This window comes from Mytilus galloprovincialis, chromosome 3 (assembly GCF_965363235.1).
Source record: "Mytilus galloprovincialis chromosome 3, xbMytGall1.hap1.1, whole genome shotgun sequence".
Taxonomy (NCBI): domain Eukaryota; kingdom Metazoa; phylum Mollusca; class Bivalvia; order Mytilida; family Mytilidae; genus Mytilus; species Mytilus galloprovincialis.
In genome coordinates, this window is record NC_134840.1 from 108503999 (window position 1) to 108521299 (window position 17301).

The window sequence follows — 17301 nt, forward strand, 5'->3', positions numbered from 1 at the left end:
ACTTGTATTTGTATTTATTTTGTTGTTGTGCTAAATAGTAGTCAACCCAAAGGATTGATTTGGAAATATAAATATGGTCTACTCTGGACGTCTCCTGTCCGGCTGAAGAATCTTTGTAAAAGTGGAGAGACCATTTGGCTGTGTGTGATGTATAAATACACAGACACGTCGCTCTCTGCGTTTTAAAATTATTGCTGAATGAATGTGGTTAGTTCAAACTTCTACTCCTTTCCCCACGCCTCCCTTTTGAAGTGTAAACATAAACTGCCCATCCTTCCTCCTGGTTCGACTAGTACCTTGCACACATTAATTTTAACATTATTTAATTTGTATCAATTGTTTATTTGTTCTCGTCCTAAACTTATAGCCACTGTGTTGCCATTACACAATCAAAAATATAATCATAACATGACATTACATTACATTTTCTCTCACTTTTTATTAGTTTAAAGAGTTTTAAGATTCCTAAAATCACAAAAGGAATTCTTTTTATCATTCGATTTCACGATTTATCATATCGGTTCACGATTTATGATCTGGATTTTCCAAATGCAATTTTTATTTTAATTGTATTTTCGGTATTTCATCTAAAATTGTAATGAATAACAGTGTTAATTCTTGTCTTCAGTTGATTTGAATTTGATGTAATAAATTTTCGAAATCATTTTAATATACGGAATGTATCTCCGTCATGAAAAGCTGTGATTCTGTGTTCGGGTTTGCATTATCCTTTCGTCATGTTGTGTTTAATCAGCTCATGTACATGTACGTGTATTTGGTTTCCGCTTAAAAATATTTGGCGTCGTGCATCACTGTAGAAACAGTAAGAAAAGAATATACTAGTATTCAAATGAGCGTAAAATCTGTCCATCGTGAGATTTGAAATACTGAGGCGAAAAATATCAAAGGAACATTCAAATTCATAAGTGAAAAAAAAAAAAAAAAAAACTGGCATGAAAAAGAAAGACTTTAAGACAGACTTCAGTGATATTGTTGGCTTTTTTCAAAACTACCTCTACCCTTTTTTATTGGGAAAATATCCGTCATTTTTATCAAATTGGGAAATTGATAATGAAAGATGAATTTGACTGGAACTTCAATTTGCAGAGAGGTAAACCTTCGTTTGAAGTAAGACCCCTTATTGTCAGTGATGATACATAAATAGACCCTCAAATTTGCACATATAGTAATTTTAGGCATGAAAATGGTTTAAATGAGTGTTTTTCAGTTTGTATTCATGCACAATTACTACTGAGACTGCACTGTTTGGGAAAAAAAGTTGTCTTTTTGGGAATAATTCTAAGCCATTTTTTTTTAAATTGGGATTTTTCTCCAGGGGAAAAGGCCTTTATTCTCCTTTAATATAAGGCAAACAATACCACTGGACTTATGGTTGCTAAAAATGAAATTTCAAAAAAGAAATATATAGCTTTTTTATTAATTTGCATTATCATGAGATATTTTCAAAATATAGTCTGGCGGCTACAAGCATATTTCAGACGAATTGTGCACATCCTGCTACAAGCATGAAATTTGGCAATATTACTTACCTGCAAGAGGAGGTCCAAAAAGTGTTCCTAGCCCACAATAAAGCATTATGTATCCAATGGCGTGAGCAAATCTCTCTCTACCTATGATGCATATCACTATAGTGTTCAATACAATCCAACAACAACCGGAATAACAGCCAAGAATACTTGCGTAAATTACTTTTGCATAGAACTCATAACGGAAGAAAGGGAAAATTATGGTACCAATACCTAAAATCCCGAAGGTTCCGAAAAGCGTAATGGTTTCATCAATATCGTGACTGTTGTTGGCCATGCCAAACAGTAATTTGCCTATAGCACTCCATATACCTGCCAGTGACATGAATAGAGATATTTCTGTTTTTGTTGAATGCGTCTGTAAACAGTATTTTGGAAAATGTAAATACAGAAGGAAGACGCTTATATCCGCTAAAAAAAGACATGCGCATATACACGACATTGGTATATTTTTCATAATGGATATATACGGCCTACAAAAATCATGAGTACTTTGTTTTTGAAGAGGTTTGCGTTCTTTTGATCTTTTTTCTAATTCTGATTCCCAGAATGTCGAAGCACATACACAATACTGTAAAGCGAGACCTCCAAGAAGGATGAAATAGCCTGTTCTACCGTAGGTCTCATAAATAAACTGGAAAATAGGAGTCAGCAGAAACGGACCTATACCTGATCCTGATATAGCAAATCCACATGCTAGGTTTCGTTTTCGTTCAAAGTTGAATCCGAGAACAATGAGTCCAGAGTTATAGCATATTCCTAGACCAGTCCCTTTAAAGAGATAAAAAACATGGATTATGAAATATTTAAGCACTATCTAAAAAACATATCCAAGATACCAGGCTTATCTTTATTTTGAAGTTTTGCTGTTCCACTACTGTCACAAGATAGGTAAGTAAGTAAGTAAGTAAGTACGTAAGTAAGTAAGTAAGTAAGTATTTTTTATTGGTTTGAAATCCAAAATTACAGGATCGATACCAAGACAATGCAAAACATACAAACATATATATCATACCAAATTCATAAACATTGTATATTTATAAAAGGAGGTGGTACCACAAAGGTATTTAGTACTTAATAAAGCATTTCTAGAAATGTACATGTCGCTTATAAATTTAACAATAATTCTAATTATATCAGTCTCACCACACGTATACAAAAAATTAAATCTTGCTTCATTAGTCATATTTAAAAAAGATGGAACTATTTCACTAATTTTGGAAAACAATTGGTCTCTAATTATATTTAGTTTTGTACATTTTAAAGTGAAATGAAATTCATCTTCTACTTCTATGAGACACAGAAGACAAATTCTTTCTTCTACAGGGGTTTTAGTGTGACGCCCTTGTTCAATTCTAAGAACACTATTACTAATGCGAATTTTAGCAAAATGCCCTATTATTTTCTGTCTATTTTTAACAATAAATAGGTTTTCAATTTATAATTTTCTTTAATCTGTCTATATGTTCTCAGCTTATTACCGTGTACTGATTAATAATCACAAAATATATTTTCTTTCCAATAATTAAGACATCTATCATTAAGTTTGGTATGAATTGCATATAATAAACGCCTTTTTGAAATAGTATCATGATTTTTCAAAACATTAGGGAAGGTTTTTGCAATCGCAAACCTCTTACTCCGTTACATTCTTCATGTGTCTATTTACATTCAGTAGCCTGTTAATCAGTGGTTGTCGTTAGTTGATGTCTTATTTGTTTTTTTTCTTTTATTTCTTTGTCATAAATTAGACAGTTGGTTTTCTTGTTTAAATTGTTTTACATTTGCTCTTAATGTTATGGACTTACTACTGGTATAGGGTTAGCGTTTTGCTCATTGTTTAGGACAGACGACTGCTTCTTATTAACCGATACGCATGCATTCTTGCTATTATTTTTTTGAGATTTAAAAATCATATACAGAAATATTGTTATATTATTGTTGAACCTAAATGAATCATAATATAACCAGTGAGAAATAATTTAACCTTAAACATGTTCAACTTGGTATTTTTCAGTTGAATTGTTTCGCATTTTTCTTTGATGACGTGGCATAAAAAGCTTATAAGGGTATAAAAAGTAGCCAATATATATATGATACACATGTGTTGTTGGGTTAGTGCCTCCGACGTTCACATTTCATTTACTTTTATTTGTAAGGACCAATATTTATTTAAACATTTGTTTATTTTGTCCTTGTTTATGAATGAGAAGATGTGGCATGATTGTCAATTCATGAGACAACTATCCACTAGTGACAAAATGAAGCGTATGTAAGCAAAAATCTTCATCATACAAACAAAAGTAAAATAACATACAACAAGAAAAACCAACGATCTTATTTATGTTAAGTTGAATATACAAATATTCGATTTCGTGATTGACCAGTAAAATATACCACATTTGTATCATGAAATATCTTGCACCGTACGTATAAAATAAAGTAGCAAAACTACGCATTGAATAAACTTGCACATTAAACGTAAAATGAATTTCCATGTTTCGCCATTAGTGTACTAGCATTATGAATATGTACATTTTTTTATATGCTACTGTGTAAATATTTAAATGTCTGGGCTAGAACTTTTCGAATCTTGGTAAAAGAGGGGCGAAATATATCAGAGGGACAGTCAAACTCATTAATCGAAAATAAACTGACAACGCCATGGCAAAAAAAATAAAATGACAAACAGACAAATAATAGTACAAAAAACACAACATAGAAAACTAAAGACTTAGCAACACGAACCCCACCAAAAACTGGGGGTGATCTCAGGTGCTCTGGAAGGGTAAGCAGATCCTGCTCCACATATGGCACCCGTCGTGTTGCTAATGAATACAGTATTTAATACCATTAATGCCTCTTTAAGTTACGTCAATCAACTCCTCTGCTATTGTTCATAAATCCATAGTAACAAATATACTGGATTTTTACCCAAATCTCTTTTTTATTATGGGAAACTTAACCAATATATTTAGTAATCAGTTTTCCATAGATGATTGATTGTTGGTTGCTTAACGCCCAGTGGCAATATTTCATGGATGTTCAGGACGAGGTTATTTCCATAAAACACCCGTCTCTACGCTTAATTAGAACATTCTAGTGCTGTTTTTTAATCATGTAATTGAAGTTCTTTTCTTGGTATTTGTAAACGCTTTGTACCTTAAATAATTACAATGAATTATGACGTCTTGAAAGACTATTGAAGGCGTCAAAGAAAAAAATAGCCTTTGAAGACGTCAGTATTATTTGGACTAGTCAAAGACCACAAGATTTACAAGTAGACATGTACATATATTAATTTTGACCTTTTTAATGAATAATTTTTTTAAATATTTACCTGATAAAAGTCCAAATGTCAAAAATGTCCAGTTAAGATTTGGAACAAATGCTGTTGTAACGAGACCAATGGTAAGCATCAGAGAACCTACTATCATTGATAATCTACAGTTGAATCGGTTAATTAAAACACCAGTCAATGGACCTGAAAAAACAATAATAGTGCACAAAACGTATTGATTTTAATGTAAATACTTTAAAATATTAAACGTCATTTGGTGACGGTCTCCAGTGGAAATTTGTCTTATTGGCAATCGAATAAACACTAGATGTGTTATGAATGCCAATGAGACGAATATCCACCACAGTTCAAATGAAGTGGATAATTAGGCAATTATAGGCGACCATACGGTCTTCAAGAAAACCCAATACCGTATACCACGTCTCTTATATGTTGATTAAGAACACGTCCGTGCAAATATTATAGTTCTCATGATATTGATCATTTAATTGGTTCTTCACCCCGACCGTGCAAGGGCTGTATAGCCAGTCAAGGTCGTTAAAAAATTCCATTTGTATTGTGGTTCTTCACCAATTTTTTATTTCGGAGGTTAATTCTTATCTTTTTATTCTCCACTATTTTTTACAAAATTTCGGGATATAAAAACTACACGAACAATTGTTTTTAGGTTGTCCCCTTTTCCCTATAAAAAAAATGTGTAAATGCCGCTAAAAAAAAGAAACAGTTTTTGCGAAAGCTAAATAGCTCGTGACGTAATGTTATACCTATCGATAAATGAAGCAATTAAAAAACTAGAGGGTCCAAGGACCCTGTGTCGCTCACCTGATATTTTTATTTACAATTGATGCATGATAAATGCAACTGTTTTACTGTCGTTTAGTTTCAGAGATATAATACTAAAAAGCGCGTTTGAAACCTATGTTTTATTTCAGCCATGTGGGTAGGCAGGGTCATCATACACATTGGTCCCTGGATATCCTAGTGGTGATTTAAACCAAGTTTGTTTAAATTTGACAGCTGTTTCAGGGGAGAATTTTGTAAAATTTATCTAACGAGAAATGCAAAGTAATGAGAAAGTTGTGAAGTTGTTTTGTTATTGCGCAACCCCCCCCCCCCGCTCCCCCTTTGCCAAAAAAAAAACAAAAAGGTAATAAAAAATTATCATATAAGGGCAATCTATCCTATTAATGATTTCTGTAAAATTCAAATGATTGTGCAAGGGTTGTATAGCCAGCTGAGTTCGTTAAAAACTCTCTTTTGTTGTTGCGGATAGATCTTGACCTGATAAACAATTTTACCACATGTCAGATTTTCTCTAAATGCTTTGGTTTTTTTAGTGATAAGCCAAAAACTGCATTTTACCCCTATGTTCTATTTTTAGCCATGGCGGCCATCTTGGTTGGTTGGGCGGGTCACCGGACACAATTTTTAAACTAGATACCCTAATGATGATTTTGGCCATGTTTGGTTTAATTTGGCCCATTAGTTTCAGAGGAGAAGATTTTGTAAAAGATAACTAAGATTTACGAAAAATGGTTAAAAATTGACTATAAAGGACAATAACTCCTAAAGGGGTCAACAGACTATTTTGGTCATGCTGACTTATTTGTAGATCTTACTTTGATGAACATTTTTGCTGTTTACAGTTCATCTCTATCTATAATAATATTTAAGATAATAACCAAAAACAGCAAAATTTCCTTAAAATTACCAATTCAGGGGCAGCAACCTATCAACGGGTTGTCCGATTCATCTCAAAATTTGAGGGCAGATAGATCTTGACCTGATAAAAAATTTTACCACATGTCAGATTTGCTCTAAATGCTTTGGTTTTTGAGTGATAAGCCAAAAACTGCATTTTAACCCTATGTTCTATGTTTAGCCATGGCGGCCATCTTGGTTGGTTGGCCGGGTCACCGGACACAATTTTTAAACTAGATACCTGAATGAAGATTGTGGCCAAGTTTGGTTTAATTTGGCCCATTAGTTTCAGAGGAGAAGATTTTTGTAAAAGATAACTAAAATTTACGAAAAATGGTTAAAAATTGACTATAAAGGGCAATAACTCCTAACGGGGTCAACAGACCATTTTGGTCATGTTGACTTATTTGTAGATCTTACTTTGCTGAACATTTTTGCTGCTAACAGTTTATCTCTATCTATAATAATATTCAAGATAATAACCAAAAACAGCAACATTTCCTTAAAATTACCAATTCAGGGGCAGCAACCTATCAACGGGTTGTCCGATTCATCTGAAAATTTCAGTGCAGATAGATCTTGACCTGATAAACAATTTTACACCGTGTCAGATTTGCTCTAAATGCTTTTGTTTTTGAGTTATAAGCCAAAAACTGCATTTTACCCCTATGTTTCATTTTTAGCCATGGCGGCCATCTTGGTTGGTTAGGCGGATCACCGGACACAATTTTTAAACTAGATTCCCTAATAATGATTTTGGCCATGTTTGTTTAAATTTGGCCCAGCAGTTTCAGAGGAGAAGATTTTTTGTAAAAATTAACGACGACGGACGCAGGACGACGGACGACGACGGACGCCGGACGCCAAGTGATGAAAAAAGCTCACTTGGCCCTTCGGGCCAGGTGAGCTAAAAATAACAATGAAAAACTCATCCAAATATTTACCTGCTAATGATATCAAGGACAAAAACAGAGCACCGACCCATGACGTTTTTAACAAACTATCACCGAAGGCCTCCAACAGCACTATATGAACCAAACCACTAGCCCACATGTAATATCCACTAATACTATGTGCAAAAAACGAAGAAGTAGCTACTACCCATGCCCAGCCCTGATCTGGCTTTGTCATAGTTGTATATTTGAAGAAACTTCGCTATCAAATCTTAAATCATTTCTGAAATCTATCTTTTATCTACAGAGAAATATGGTATGAGTCTTCCATGATATCTTCTCGAATAACTAATAAATCAAAGCCTATCGGTACACATGTAATAGATTTCACGCACACATATCATGATATTTGTATGTTCCTATCAAACTAAATACAATATTCCATAAGGTTATAGCTCACACATATATTGTCGTAATTATCGAAACATTTTGAAAATAGTCCATGAAACTTTACGGATTTAAGTATTTCCCTCGTCACATATAAAGACATACACGTTAGAAATTATTTATTTGACACACTACTCCCTATACAAGATTTCGGAAACTTTCGTCAACTATTTAACAATAGAAATTTTAAATAATGTGTGGATGCAGTAAATATGTATTTAGAGCATTAACTAATCCATTAGAAAACTTTACAAGCTGTCATTTTAATTCTATTAAATCCTGTACATATAGATATATATATAATTATGTTCGATTCCTGCAATTATATTTAATCCCTTTAATTTTGTTAAATGCTGTCTCTGTGTCTTTGAACGAATGCATTATATAAATGTATCGATGGAGTATTTTTATTGTAGTTTTATTAAAGAAACGTGAGCACACAGTGTGACGCAAGAAGGCATGTCCTTGGATAATGAGGCCCCTCATGGGGGGGGGGGGGTCCTAGTAATCACATAATCACCATTTTTTTGCCAATATAATCACATAATCATTAAATATTTGCTTATCTTTAGTAATCAAATAATCATAAACTAAAAATACAGTCCTAGGTAATCAAATAATCATGAAATATTTGGCTTAATAATCAAATAATCATTAAAAAAACGGCCAAGTAATCACATAATCAAAAACCCCATGAGGGCCCTCGATAATGAATGATATGCGGTTTAAATAGAACAAAAGAATTCAACCTCTTGTGTTTAGAAGGTAGAAAAGTGTAATGAACTTTGTATACGTTTGTCAAGATGTCTTAAATGTTACTTTCCGAAAAGTCATTATAAATATTTGCATTCACGTTGTTTAATTTTCATATTGTACAATTGTTCACAATGCAACTTGCAAACAATCGTTTTTAAAACGACCATAAGTCAAGCTGTTACGTCATTTAGAGGGTCTCCTTATAAACTGCTACTTTTTTTTGCTCGACATAGAAAAAATCTGGGAAAAATTACAAAAATTGAAAAATTAATTGTCAATCGTTTAAGACCATTCCCAAAGTCAGTGGCGGATCCAGAAATTTACATAAGTGGGGGCCCACTGACTGACCTAAGAGGGGGCCCGCTCCAATGATTCCCTATATAAGCAACCAAATTTTTTCCCAAAAAGGGGGGGCCGGGCCCCCTGGGCCCCCTCTTAATCCGCCTCTGAAAGTGGCACACCTAAATTTGACATTTGGACGCAACTTCAAAGTTGGATGTTATATGACGGGGTTTTGTTAATTAATTTACGCATCGAACACACCCGTCTTATATATGTAACATCACATGACTTTTAAGTGATTAAAACTATTTTTTTTAAAATAATATTTGCATGCTTGACATGTTTTTTCTTAAACAATTACAATTACACCGACAGTCATAATTTCTGTATTATTCAAAAAAGTTTTGTTACACCTCAGTTATACAGTAACCCGGATTGGTTGAACATTGTGAAGTGGAGTTTTTGGGGTAGCATAGATTTATATCGTTGTATTCCTTTTGTTTGTGTTAACCAATTGTCGTTCGGAATTATTTGTTATACATCATTTAATATTGATCTTGCAATTCTTGTAATGTAGTTTGCGTCTTATTTCTTTAGTGTCATATTTTGGCTATGTTTGTGTTCGATCATACAGTATAATAAGTCGGTAGTTGCCCTCGAATGGATTTTTTTTATTACTTGTGACTCTTTGCGTCTTATTTGTTGATTGCAGTTGGTTTTTTGTTTTGTGTCATGTGGAGATATGGTGTGATATTTTTTTCTGTTGATGTGTTTGCATCTGAAATTGGGATTGCACCGAGTCATTTCTAGATTTCTTTTGTGCTATATTTTCGATACATTTTTAGTCTATCTTATAGCATCTTACAATTGTCCGACGACATAATGTGATACTTTTTTTGTTAGCCAATATTATTCATACGATTCATACGATTTGAAGTTACTATGTATATCTTATTTTTTTCTAAATAGTTTACCTACAGTCGAAAATTTGCAAGACGCTAATAGTCTTTACTTATTTAACAGTTTTACATTAGACTCAATTTTATTGCAGTAATTTTCTTGAATAACCGTCCCACTGTTAGTTGTATGTTAGTTCTTCACAACTCAGAAACAGATTCAAGGATATCAAAGTTTCCTTATATGAATTTTTACCGTATACGGTAGCTCACTCTATTTGTCTCATACATGCTCACTATTACAAGTCACAGAGGCGGATTTAAGGGGGGGGTTTCAGAAAAATTGTGGTTGGTTTTATAGGGAATCACTGAAGCGTGACGGAATCGGGCCCCCTTAGGCAGTCAGTGGGTCCCCTCTTATGAAAATTTCTTGATCCGCCACTGAGTCAAGTACTATAGTAGTACACCGGTGTCTTCATATTTCATGTACTACACATGCGTATATATTACTCGAGTGTGAAACATGCAACAATACTTTACCAAAGCAAGCCAGGAAACAATCCATCAACAAGGAAGTAAGTTAATCCTTTAACTTCAAAGGAGGTATGGTTTTCTTGTTTGAGCGCGAACATCTATTGTCCGCCTCCATCAATCAATTTTTTTTTCTTTCAAAACTTAACACTATAAGGTCTTAGAAGATCAGAATTCATAATATTTAGACGATATTTTTTTAATGAATCTTACCCCTCACTCTTTTTCACAATTTGAAGTTAAATTTTCGTTCCCGTATGTAATAAACCAGCACAAAGACTTTCATTATTTTTTATTTTTTTTATTCATTTGAAAACTTCCATCGCACTGTTAAAACCAATATTCAGTGGCGGATCCAGAATTTTTCTTTCGGAAGGGGGAAGGGAAAGGGGGGGGGGGGAGTGGGCGCTGACTGAGCTTAGGAGAGCTCGCTCCAGTCATGCTTCAGTGAATCCGGTATGTTTAAGCTAACAATTTTTTCCTACTAAAGCCCCCCCCCCCCCCCACACCCCCCCGCTCGAATCTGCCTATATTCTTGAACACGTTGTTCTTATACATACTTACATCCATGTCATTGTCTCAGGTCTACAGTCTCTGCACCGAACACTTACAATCGACCAAGCCGTTGATAAGACGTGCTTAAAAGAGCAGGGGCTTTGGTGAAAATTGTGCTTACTAGACAGTCTTTGATAATCTGTTACAGTTTTGTGCAAGAGTTAGTCCTTTGTTGTTGTTTTTTTAATAGTAACACGAAACTATTATGATGTTATGGAAAATATCGAGTTTGCTTGATATTGACAAATCAAAAACTCAAGTCACATGATAATGTTTGGGATGCTTAAACCTTTGACATATTCTGTAAGTTGAAAAATGAATATACTAAAGACCTTTTTGGGATGTTAACATTTACGGTTGACTGGCATATTTTATGTAGAATGTACAACCTGTTTCATTTAAAAAAAATGATGATTCTAAAAAATAACGAAAATTAAGCATATATATGCTCTTTTAACTGTTCTTGAACAGGGCTCCAATAAAAAAATAGTTCAGATTATCTAGTTCTTTGAAGAAGGAGAAAGGGGAAACCAATGGCACTGCTATATCATCTCAGAAATTATATAAATTATTACCATCAGTATTGCAAGGCTATATAAAGGATGCATTTACATCTCTTCTGTTATGGATACGTTTGACAAATTCTGTATATAAAACAAAAAACAAGTTCCTTTTGTGTCATAACTTTATTCATATAGATTATTTCTCCTACATATCTTTATATATTGTTTTCTTTAGTTCAAATTGAAATCTCAGATAAGCATCTGGTACTTTAAAACCTCTCCTCACTGTTCCATGTCTCTGGTCGACATGTGTACTTCAGAATAACTCCTGGCTGTCAGATGTATATCAGAACTTTCACATAACTTCTTGATAAAACTGCTGTCTTACTCCCTTTTCGACACTGCAAACAAAAAATCGAACAGGCAAATAAAGAGGGGGTTGCAACCACATGTTCCCCGTACAAACGGATCGGAACTAAGAGCTCTTTCCCAGATCTGGCACTGGATTTATACATCAGATGCGTCACAAAATATAAACATGTTATTAAATATACAAGTATGGACACAGACGCAAATTGTCAGTGGGGTTAAAGGTCGTTACATATGTATTGAAAGCTAGACTGGAAATGTGTATTAACAAATTGAGTTGATGTGTACATGTCTTCATTCAAATGCATTGACTGATAAAAAAAGGAGGCTTCAACTTCCACCCCTCTCTATGAATTAGTTGTTTGAGTGTTTGAATATGGAGTTTGTTAATAAATAGCTGCACTGTAAGCGCATGATATGTCTTGATTCCTTTTAAGCTTGCTTAAAGGTTGAACTATTTTGTTTTGTACAATTATTAGTCTATTTGTTTTCTCATTTCATTTGTTTTATATTTGTCATTTTAAGGTCTTTTATAGCTGACTGTGCTGTATGAGCTTTTGTCATTGTTGAAGGCTTTTTGGGGACCTGTAGTTGTTAATCTTGTTTTAAATTTTGGAATGCAGCTGAAGTCAACAAACAGACATAGACAATTCACCCAAGTTTTATAAAATGATGTGGAAGTGTTTATGTGAATAATTGAGATGGGAAATGAGGAAAGTGTCAAAGTGACAACAACCCAACCATAGAGTAGACAACAGCTGAAGGCCTCCAATGGGTTTTCAATGTAGCCAGAAACTCCTGCAATTATAGGTGTCCAAAAACTATAAAATCCCTTCTTTTTTTTAGGATATATAAAAATTCATAACACAGAAATGTATAATCTGAAATTTATTACAATCAAAAGGGACCTTAGGTCAATAGTGTAAACAATTCACCAAAGTTTATTAAAGGTGATGGATGCATTTTTGTGTTATTGTTCAAAATTGGAAAATTCTCTCTTTTTTAAGGATAAAATCTCTCTTCATAACATGGAAATGAAAATTCTAAAATTTATAAAATCGATGTGGAGCTAATGTCAATAGATATAAACATTTCAACAAAGTTTCTTGAAAGTAGGGGGAAGTGTTTTCTAGTTATTGTCTGAAGTGTGGATGATGGACTGATAGACAACAGTATACTATAATATGTTGTGTGTGAGACATTGGTATACTAAAATGGTTTTGAATGAATAATGATTAGAAACTGTTTAATGCAGTTATTGAGGGAACGACAGTGAAGAAATTGCTGAGATCAATGCGTTTGAATCCTAAGAATTCAATTTTTGTTGAAATGAAACAAAGTTCAATTTTTGACCCTTTGGATCTTAATGTAGACCAATTTGAAAACGGGACAATCCTGTGCAATTGAATATTTCTGGCTATTGGCAATACTGTGCAATTGAAAATTTCTTGCTATTGCGCAATATTGTGCAATTAGATATTTCTTGCTATTGTGCAATACTGTGCAATTAAATATCTTGCTATTGCACAATACTGTGCAATTGGAGATTTCTTGCTAGTGTGCAATACTGTGCAATTGAACATTTCTTGCTATTGAACAATACTGCGCATTGCAGAATACTGCGCAATTGAAAATTTCTTGCTATTGCACAATACTTAGTATAATAATTTTTGACCCCGATTTGGACCAACTTGAAAACTGGGCCCATAATCAAAAATCTAAGTACATGTTCAGACTCACCATATCAAAGAACCCCAAGAATTCAATTTTTATTAAAATCAAGCTTATTTTAATTTTGGACCCTTTGGACTTTAATGTAGACCAATTAGAAAACAGGACCTAAAATTAAGAATTTGGACATGGTTAGATTTGGCACATCAAAGAAGCACAATACCGTAATTCATTTTTTTGATGAAATCAAACAAAGTTTAATTTTGGCCCCTTATTCCTTGGGACCAAAACTCCAAAATTAATCCAAACCTTCCTTTTGTGGTCATAAACCTTTATAGATTTCTATTAACTTATACTAAAGTTATTGTTCGAAAACCAAGAAAAATGCTTATTTGGGGCCTGTTTTTGACCCCTAAATCCTACACTGTTGGAACTAAAATTACCAAAATCTATCCCAACCCTCCTTATGTGGCCATAGACCTTATGTTAAAATATCGTAGATTTCTGTTTACTAATACTTAAGTTATCTTGTGTCTAAATTTCATATATTTCTATTTTACTTTTACTGAAGTTAGAGTGCGAAAACCAATGTCTTTGGATGAAGACGATGATGCCAACGTGATACCAATGTACAACCAAAAAGTTTTCAATTTTTGCGGTTGTATAAAAATGATCTCAAATCAAATTTTTAATGGAGTTTGCAACAGTAATTATTCAACTACTCATTTCAATACATCATAAAGTATTAAAGTGTAAATGTCATACAGTCATGGTGATGATGCCTCCGCTAGCATATAACATTATAAAGGTACATAAATCAAGAACTGTAAAAGTGAAGCTGCTAAAAATTGAACTTAAACCGAGTTTAGAGGTACCGGTAATACATGTAAGCATTGTATACACATTTCACTAAATTTAGTTGAGACAAACTTGAGAAATTTTTCCATTTGTGAAAGGGGATAACCCTAGAATGATAATCAAAGTGCTTGTAATTACTGAATGGCTATTAAAGACTGCTTAAATTTATCAGTTGGTAGTAAAGTGAATTTTGCATTGTATATTGTATATATAGCATTATTTTAAGTCGATTCAACTACTATTCTGGACAGAGAAAGATAACTCCAATTTTCAAAGAAGATTTCATAAAGCAATGGTTTTAGGTAATATTAATTCAACAACCATTCTGGACAAAGAAAGATAACTCCAATTTATTGTCTTGAATCTACAAAAATGTTTGTTTTTGGCCCTAAATTCCTCGACTGTTTGCCCAATAACCCACAAAATTATATAAAAATTTCAAATATGTACAATGAAATATAGTTTTAGAAATTGATAAGCCTAGATAGGCCTTATATTTTTTCCCCCACATAGTTGAAGGACCATATACACTCAGGACAGAGTCATAAGTAGGCAGTAGTCTACAGATGTATTAAAATAACCTAGCATCATATTGCTAGTACAAATATAGTGGGAGTAGCATTCTCGGGTAAATTTGTTCTTTTTTTTAATATAAATATGTTTGGTTCAAATCAAAATAGAATGCTTTTATCTCCCTAAAACTTACATTGTAAATAGAGGTGGTACTACTTTGACAAATCCTTGTACATGAGAGTTTTCTGTCAAATCTTTATTTCACAAAGAATGAATTGCATAACAATGAACTGAGCTCAAAGCAAAGTACTTTAATAATACACTTAGACAAAGAGCTAAATCCAGTGATATACTTTGTACTACAGGTCCTTCATTAACATCCATTGACCAAAACCATATCTCAACAACATTCCATACTACATGGTTGGATTCGGAAGTCCTGAAAAAGACATGATTTTTTTTAACATATTTTAAGTATATATACACAGGTTAAAACTTTCTTGTTGTATAATCATTCCGTATCTAGCAACTATCAATTTACTTAATGCACATATTGATATATGTTGAGTGTACCTCTGTTGGAAATAAGAACACACAAACCTCCACCTAGTTTTAGTCAATGGACAAAACATTCAAAACTATAAAATATTATAGATCTAAGACTTGTCAGTGTCTATTTACCATTGCCACTGAATCAGTGATATATGTATTGTACACATAATTATATACATGCAAGACTAAAATTATAAAGTACATACATGTTTGTATATAAGACTAAAACTGACATTCAGTCTTTACAACATCTTCATTCCCAGAGTCATTTTCAAATCTGACTTCATGGTAAAATAAGATTCCATATCTACAACCAATTAAAAGGAAAAATCCTTCTGATAGACTAGCATTTAAATCCAATTTCTGAAATGGAAGCTAGGTCACCTTGGAACTTAGAACTAAAAAAAATCGAACAATATATCTGATATATTTCAAATGCATGTACATGAAATAATATAAATCTCTAAAATTCACCATATTGTTCCCTTTTTCATCTTCTGTTAGATACTGTATATCCAGTGGCGGATCCAGAAATTTTCTTAAGTGGGGGCCCACTGACTGACCTAAGAGGGGGCTCGTCATGATTCAGTAATTCCCTATATAAGCAACCGAATTTTTTCTCAAAAAGCAGGACCCCCCCCCTAAATCTGCCTCTGATATCAACCTCTAGATGTCTGTCAATTGCATTCAGTTTAGTGTGGGTTGATCTTTGATTGTTGTACATGTTACAACCAGATTCCCGGCAGGGGGCAACTTTGTAAGACCGCAGAGGTTCAAGCTTAGATTTTGAAATAAGGGGAAAATGTAACCTTTTCAATTTATAAAACAGGCTCAACATCATTTCTATACATATATAAACATATTCTAAATTGTGGACACACCTTCATTAAATATTCTACTTCAATTAGTGGAGGAGATCAAATTAAAAAGTTGCAATGGTTAAATACTCCAATCACAGTCTTTCCTGCTAAAATCTCATGTGTAGAATGTGATAGACGGTTTTTGGGTCTATATATTGTCCTTGATATTGAGGTTATTTTGACACAGCAAAATATAAAGAAAATGTAAACTATGATCTGGAAATTGACTTCGTTTTCACAAAATAAGCCCACTTAAACTGAACTTTAAATGCAAAAGACCTCTAAATGGCTAACAGATATTGCTATATAAAAGAATAGTCCATGATTATACATGTACATGATATTAAAGAATTCATGAAATTTACACTGATTCTGTCAGTTGAATGGACTAGAATGAGATAAGTTATAAACATGTACATGACAGACATAAAGGTTTTTTCCAACAGTTGTGGTGTAAATCAAATTAGTTGTATTTTATGGTTGTTATATTTATGTACATGTATGTAAATCATTGGCTCTTCAGCCAATGATATTTTACAATATCGATTATTTGTTTATTTTTCTATTGTTGGTATTTTTCAGCATACTAAAAATGTTTTAACACAACACGAGCGCAAGCTTGATAGGGTGTCCTCACACAGGGTTTCCGCTGGCGGTCGCCATTTTCCCAATTTGCGAAAAAATAATACTTGTGGCGGTAAAAATTCGTCATTTGCTGAAGAATTTGGCGAAAGAAATATATAGAAAGATTTATTTTCCTCCTTGTTTATTTACTTTTTTCGAGTTTCTCGGACTTTAACTTATCAGACAATACTCGGAATTCACCTTGACCTCATTAAGATTTTGACAGAAAATCAATTATCAGCTATCGAATGGGGGGGGGGGGGGAATGCTTTCTGGCGTCACAATTTCAAATGACATAGGATAACATATGATCTGTCCATATACATGTATGAGGGTAGAAATGGGGGTATCTTATTGAAGTATTCTTGCCAAACGAAGATTAAACAGTAATTCTTAGACATGACCATAAAAGAGGGGGGATAGGACCTTTATCGGGACTCCG

General features: G+C 33.3%; 1 long non-coding RNA gene across 1 annotated transcript; it reads right to left on the minus strand.

Moving 5' to 3' along the window:
- Positions 1 to 1672: 1672 nt before the first annotated feature.
- LOC143069746 (uncharacterized) lies at positions 1673 to 8335 on the minus strand. The gene is made up of 3 exons (XR_012976475.1): positions 7494 to 8335; positions 4888 to 5031; positions 1673 to 2318 (listed from the first exon to the last, which is right to left on the minus strand). It is a non-coding gene; the product is annotated as an uncharacterized LOC143069746 (long non-coding RNA).
- Positions 8336 to 17301: the final 8966 nt, after the last annotated feature.